The 7,513-nt window shown below is 30.4% G+C and overlaps 1 long non-coding RNA gene across 1 annotated transcript; it reads right to left on the bottom strand.

Moving 5' to 3' along the window:
* Positions 1-5,052: 5,052 nt before the first annotated feature.
* LOC123199772 lies at positions 5,053-6,717 on the bottom strand. The gene is made up of 3 exons (XR_006498417.1): positions 6,160-6,717; positions 5,769-6,063; positions 5,053-5,665 (listed from the first exon to the last, which is right to left on the bottom strand). It is a non-coding gene; the product is annotated as an uncharacterized LOC123199772 (long non-coding RNA).
* Positions 6,718-7,513: the final 796 nt, after the last annotated feature.

The raw sequence follows: 7,513 nt of genomic DNA, 5'->3' as shown, positions 1-7,513 counted from the left end.
TATTTTTAATTTTCTAAAAAATGCAAAATTCGATCACCAAGATGTAATTCAATCAACCATATATGATGTGACACTTTTATAGCATCCATGTGACACTAGCTATTAGAAAATTTATAACACAATTCGATCGATTAAAAGAAATTCGATCAATCAGATTTCTAAAAGTCAAAATACATGGTTTCTGGATGATCCGATGCCTCCCATCGAAAAATTCTATTGGTAAAATTGAGTCCACTAAATTTTATACTTTTACCCCTTGAATTTTAAAAATTTTATTTTCCCTTAAAACTTTGAAAAGTGACAATTTAATCCAATTTGAAAAACTCTTTCAAAACCAACTTTGAGATATGAAATTTTGATCCATAAATAATTATAATTTCAAATGAGTTATTGAAATTTGATTAAAAATTTGGCTTAACTCAAAAAGTTTGAAAAAATTATATTTTAACCAAAAAATGGGAAAGATATGAAAGCAAATTTTTGGGTGAACTTTCGCACACAAACAAAATGTTTAATCAAAACTAATACTTTAATATACCAAAATCATTTACCTAAACTTGAGTTTTTTTTAAATCTTCAAAAATCCTTCACCTGAATATTGTTTTTTATTTTCATTTTGTTACCTCTTCAAATGTATTAGGTAAATTCTTATGATCTAATTTTATATTTAAGTAAAATTGTTAGTTAATATGATTAACAACATATTAATTTGTTATTATCAAAATAAAAAGATAATGACTCATTGAGTCAACACTAAATGTCACTGTTAATTCATGACAACTTATTTTGAACTTGATAAAATCAAATTGATGATCAAACTCGAATCAATTTAATTCAAATCCGACTCTACTAGTTGGTGTTAAAATGTTTTTCACTCCACTGTTTTAAAAAAAAAATCAAATATTAAAACAAACAAAATTTTTACCTTCACCCTCTAGTAACAAAATTTTAAAATTCTATTGTCACCCATAATTTTAAAATTTAACCTCAAATCATCAAAATTTAAAAAGGAAAATCCTTACCTTATCCAAATTTCATAAACATTCACTTTTGTCTCATTTCTTTCACATTCACCTTCTTCTTCTTAAGTTTATTGGTCAACCCTCACAATCTTGTCCAACTTCAAAATGTTGACGTATAGGCAACGGAAAGAGATCTTCAAGTCAAGAAATAGGAACAACAAAATTGTGGCAACTTCTCCAATGAGTCAATCAACATAAGTTGAAATGAAGAGATTGTGGCAGTGGTGAGTTTGTTGACAAATAAAGATGAGTTGTTGTAAATAACGAATTCGACTAGAACTAGGATTTACAAGCTTTAAAGTGATTAAATTGCAAATTTTCAATCCCATAGAAGGTCAACAATTCATATTTAAAACATTTGGGTGAAACTTGTAAAGAGTTATATTTTAATTTTTCACCTTTTAATTTATAAAAAAATTATTATTTTACTCCTGAGTGAAAATTATTTTTAACAAGAAAATATAACTCAGTCTTTAATTTAATAAGCAATTAACAAGCCGATGTGCAATCTCCCAAATTTGTTTAAGTTTTTATCATGGGCAAAAGCAAGTGGATTGCAGGACACAAGCGATTGTGATTTTAAAGATAATTAATTATTTTCCCACCTAAGGTTTGGTTTAAAGACAGTTTTTCATTCTTAATTTATATAAATAACATTTTTTTATTCAAACTCAAACTCTATTAATAAAAACTAACAACATAAGAGCAAAATAATAATATTATTCTATTAATGTTAAAAATAAAAAGCAATAAATTTTTATTAGACTCAAACATTTTAAGTATGATAATTTAATTATTAAAAAATACGATCGCATTTTATTCAATTTTTAGGGATGTAACTATCATTTTTGAAACTATTAAAATGTAAATTGATAGTTCAAAAACTTCTAAATGACCCCAAAACTTTTTTAAATTTCAAATAACCCTCTAAATTTTTCATAAAGATGTTTGATTTTTCAAAAATTACAAATTATCTCCTAATATATGATTACATAACAAAGATACCCTTATTTATAAGAAAAGAGGAAGAAGGGGTAAGAGTAAGAAGAAAAGAAATTAAATGAACTTGTATATAATTTGAATATTTAAAATATTATTTTAAATTTTTTTGTTAGCTTAGAGTTATATAATAATTTAAAAAATAAATAGTATGGATAAAATAATAATTTTATTTTTTAATTCTATTATTTTATTAGCAAAATTTAATTTTGAATGAAAAATTATTATTTATATTTTATTTTTGGGTAAGAAAGTTATTTATATCAACTAAGCGTGAAAAAGTGTTTTAAGGATAAACCTTAGGCAGGACCATGTGATTCACTCAAAAGGATATTTTCTACTAGCAAGGAACTACCAGGATGTTAAAGGACTCAATGACTAGCCATCTTTTTTTTTTTTTATTAATAGAATTATTTGATTTTCCACCCAAGGTCTAGAATTAAAACTTTTTCGCCTACTCAATACATAAATTAAACTTTTTTTCATGTAAAACTTAACTCCATTAAAAGATTAAATTTTTAACATCCAAAATTTTTGAAAAATAAAAATAATGGCTGTTTTCGGATATCATCATTAACATTTTAAATGTGACATCTTGATTATTTTATAAGTTTGCAAACCCATAATTAAGTTACTATAGTTTGAAAACTCGAACCACCAAAACTAACACCCATTCAAACCCTATTAAAACCACTACCCACCCATACCCTTAAGAACCCTAAACATGACTACTTGACCTTTACAAGTTTAAAATTTGTAACCTAATCACTACAATTTAAAGTTTGGAAATTTGCACCATCATGACCATCATTCATCCAAACCCAAGATTATATAAACTCGAACCTACTACAAAATCAATAAAATCAATAAAATATGTCGAAAAACATAGGGTGAAAGTAAAAGAGGAAGAAATGGATTTATGACATTTGATACGTAAAAGATTAATTTAAAATTTTGTTAATTTAAAACGGTATAATCATTTTTAAAAAATAAAATAATTAAAGGTTTTATGATACTTAAACTGTTTGATTCTTTTTTATTATCGAAGTTAAATTTTGAATATAAAATATATTTAATATATTGGGATTGAAAAAGTAATCCTCACATAGAAAATTGTAAATTACTCTTTAATAATATGCACTAGAAATTAGAAAGTGGCATTATGACAAGTCATATTTACACTAGAAATTATAAAAAATAGGTAAAAGTAAGGGGTTTAAACGAAATTGTCCAAAAAATTCAGATTAAAGCAAAAATACCCAACTTTTGTGAAATGTCGAAATTGCCCATATATAAACCTAGCAAATTTCCCCTGTCCCCACTGTGAAATCACTATTCAAAAATAGGGAAAAATTCGAAATTTTCCCTTGTCCCACTGTCATCGCATTGTCGGCCAAATTTTCGACGATTTTTGTGGTTTCCAACAACCAAAAATGGCACAACACGTTAGAATATCTTCCGTCATCTTGTTTGAATCAATTTATTGTTCATATTATTGAGATTTGAGTGAGATTTTACGGTTTAGAGTTTAGGGTTTTGATTTTGAACAATGCTTGAAATGTTTTGATTCTTGGTCGTTTTCGTTGAATTGGTTGAGGGGTTTTGTGTTATAGCCTACATAGATTTGATTTGTGTTGAAATTGGAGGCCGAAACGATAAATTTTTGGCCAAAAATTCATTCCGAAGCTATCGGCAGTCGACAGTGGGAACAGTGTTTCCCACTGTGGAACGATTTCTCCCACTGTCAACAGTGGGTTAGGGGGTTAATTAGCCTTTTTCAAAAAATCAGGGAACTGTGGAGAGTCCTAAATCCACTGTGGAGTTTTTTGAAATTTGCCACATCACAGTGGGTTGTTATAGTGTATATCGTGTGTTGGGGGGAAATTTGCTTTTTTGAAACTACAGGGGTGCTAAGAGACTAGAAAATTACTAAGGAGTCAGGGAAAATATTGAACCTGTTTATAATAGGAATTTTTTTAGGGGGTAAATTGAAAATTTTCTTATATAGGGTTTCTCAACGTGTAGTTTTCGAATTTTATATCCGTTTTTTCTGATTTAGGGTTTTTCCATATATAGTTTTCGAGTTTGAGATTCAGTTTTTTTGAATTTTGTGTTTTTTTGACACATTTAACAATGTGTTTTTTTATCGTTTTAGGATATATCGATTTGTATTTTTCAGATTTTCGAAGATTTTTTTCAATTCTTGTCATTTTAGGGTATTTCAACTTTTAGAATTCGAATTTCAGTTTTGTTTTTTCGAATTTTACCGTTTTAGGATATATCAACTCATATTTTTCAGATTTCAGAAGAATTTTTCGATTCTTGCCATTCTAAGGTATTTCAACTTTTAGAATTCGAATTTCAGTTTTATTTTTTCAAATTTCACCATTTTAGGATATATCGACTCTTATTTTCCAGATTTTCGAAGAATTTTTCGATTCTTACCATTCTAGGGTATTTCAACTTTTAGAATTCAAATTTCAGTTTCGTTTTTTTGAATTTCACTGTTTTAGGATATATCGACTCATATTTTTCAGATTTCTGAAGAATTTTTCGATTCTTGCCATTCTAGGGTATTTCAACTTTTAGAATTCGAATTTCAGTTCCGTTTTTTTGAATTTTACCGTTTTAGGATATATCGACTTGTATTTTCCATATTTCTGATAAATTTAACGAATGTTGCCATTCTAGGGTATTTCAACTTTTAGAATTCAAATTTTAATTCCGTTTTTTTGAATTACACCGTTCTAAGATACCAAAATATTATTTTTTACCTTTTATCATTTCCTTTTTTATTGTTTTCTATTTTTCATCTTTTTATGTGCGTATGTGTATGATGCACTTTATAAAAAATTATTTCTGATTTGAGTGATGTTACTATCAAACGTTAGATGAAATAAAGAAATACTCAAACAACTCATTCTAACAAATATAAAATGAAGAAATAATATGTACTAAAGTTATTATATCACATATCAATACAATTACACATTTGAAACAATAATAAAAATACATTGGTTACATGTAACTGAAGTACAACAATGATGAATCATGTAACTAACAAAATTGATTCCACCAAATTTCAAAATCTTGTCCCTTTGCCTTTTTTAGATGAATGCTGCGGAACGGAGGTCGGCACGGGTGCTGGTCTTTTACATTGGGTTCGTATGTGTCCTGGTTCATGGCAACGACTACAAATCCTCGGTGTCACATTTTCTCCCTGTGAAGGACGTCGATTTCTATTGGAGGGATGACCCAGACGACGACTATCGAGGAGGGGGGCAGAATAACCATTCCTTCTGGTGAGTGCAACCAATCAGATTGATTTCTAAGAGGATTGACAAGTTCTTGATATATTGCACGGTAGATATCGGTCCGAAAGAATGGATGAACCCATGCATTGACATTCGTGAGTCTTATATGTTGTGCAACGACGATGTCATGCTTGCACGGAATACATGAAAGCTGAAACTTTCTACATGTGCAAGACATTTCACCAAAGTCTACAATACCCATGAATCCACCAAAATCGACAACTTGATACCGAGTCTATGTAATCGATCGAACTTCCAAATGTGTAGACTTTGATAGACAACTGCTGATCTTCTCCTCTGCCCAAAGGGTGACAAAGTTAGGACATTCGTCTGTAATTTGAAAAAATATTAACAACACATTTGGTAATATCCAAAACTAAGGGAAAAAAGAACACGAGAAAAAACATTTAATTCATAATGATTTGATACTTACTTGCATGGTTTCTTCTTTCGTAAAACCATCACTATATGGTACCACGAATGAACTCCAGGAGCATTGTGATGGGTAGGCCTCGTGCATGTCTGACAAAGGTATTAAATGACTTAGCAATGTTAGTGGTCATGATGTTGTAACAATACCCTGGAAAGTACGCTCTACTCCAATGCTCAAATCCGACATCACGTAGATAAGCTCCAGCTTGAGGGTTCATTGAGTCAAGAGATTGCATCATCACCTCAAATTCTGATTCTGTGTATGATTTTGCAGCTTTCCAATATGCCCCCGCAACCTGTAAGATGGAAAAAATTATGATAACTGATTATAATTAAAATGTACGAAAAGGATAAACTGTTACAATTTTAATTACTTGTTTAAAACACTATACTTTTGAGTCTCGTTTATACTTTGCTCGCATGTTACACAGAAGATGATGACAACAACATCCATGGTGGACATCTAGAAAGACTTCAGCCATTGTCAAGTATATAGCATGATGTCGATCTTAGATTATTGCTAACTCAAATAGGTCATGGATACATTCTTTAATCCTCTGGAGAAACCAACACCATGTGTCATGATCTCCTTTTTTATCGACACTGAAATCGATGGGATATATCTGGTTATTACCATCAAGAGCCACTGCAATGAATAAATGTCCCATATATCGACCTTTAAAGAATGCAACGTCAATGCAAATAATCAGGCGGAGATATTCTCTGAATGCACGAATGGAACATCCTAATGCCATGAAAAAATTCTTAAATTGATGGTCATCATCCATTTCAATAGCAGTAATGGTGCCTGTATTAGTACGCTATAGATTGTAGCAATAATCTAGTAAAAGCATAAATGATTCCTCCGATGAACCTCTTAATGAATTTATAGCCCAATTTCTTGCTCGCCAAGCCTGTGAGTATGAAATATCAATTTTATATCGGTCGACGATGTCTACAATTATTTCTTTAGGCCGATAAATGCAATCAATCATCACAAACTTTGATCTCATTAATTGACCTAAAGCTCGGGCCCCAGCTTGTCTGTGATGTGGCATGATTTGATCAACTGAATATATGTGGATAGATTCATAAAGTTGATCCCCCACACTTCACCGACTGTGGATTTGGTTGCATGTATATACAACTCACAATTTTCAGCCTTGCACTTAATTTCCCAATGTTTCTTGTCAGACTTTTTTACACCGAATTGAAATCCTTTAAGTAAGGCGAATTGCTTTACAACGTCTTTCAATTGAACTTTATTATGGAAAATATCACCAACCTTTACACCATTCTCCTCTCGAATCGATCTAGAATCACCTGATGATGTTGATGGCTGTGGAGGAAAATCAGGAAGCCACCTAAATGGATTAGTAGGGGCATTGTCAAAAAATAGCCCAGAATAATTTCCACCACCTGAAATAAGATCTTTAAGCTACAAACTATCCATACCCTCGGTAACTGATGTCATATACTTAGGCTCTACATCTTCTGAAGGAATATCGGACATATCATTTCCATCAAAGTCACCCCAATCGAGAACTCTATCTTTTTCTCCATGAGCCCATGAGTTTGCAATGTACAACAGGTCATTACTGAAATCAATCAACTTTTTCAAATCGTATTCTTTTTTGACCCCACTACTTTCTTCTTCATCTTCATCTTCATCTTCATCTTCTTCCTTCTGCCCTTCAATTGGGGTATATGTAACAAAAACAAGAATACATTCCTGTAAGTACTGGG

Source organism: Mangifera indica, chromosome 16 (genome assembly GCF_011075055.1).
Source record: "Mangifera indica cultivar Alphonso chromosome 16, CATAS_Mindica_2.1, whole genome shotgun sequence".
In the NCBI taxonomy this organism is placed as follows: Eukaryota; Viridiplantae; Streptophyta; class Magnoliopsida; order Sapindales; family Anacardiaceae; genus Mangifera; species Mangifera indica.
The sequence above is the reverse complement of the archived record's forward strand: the minus strand, read 5'-3'. Positions and strand labels throughout refer to the sequence as shown.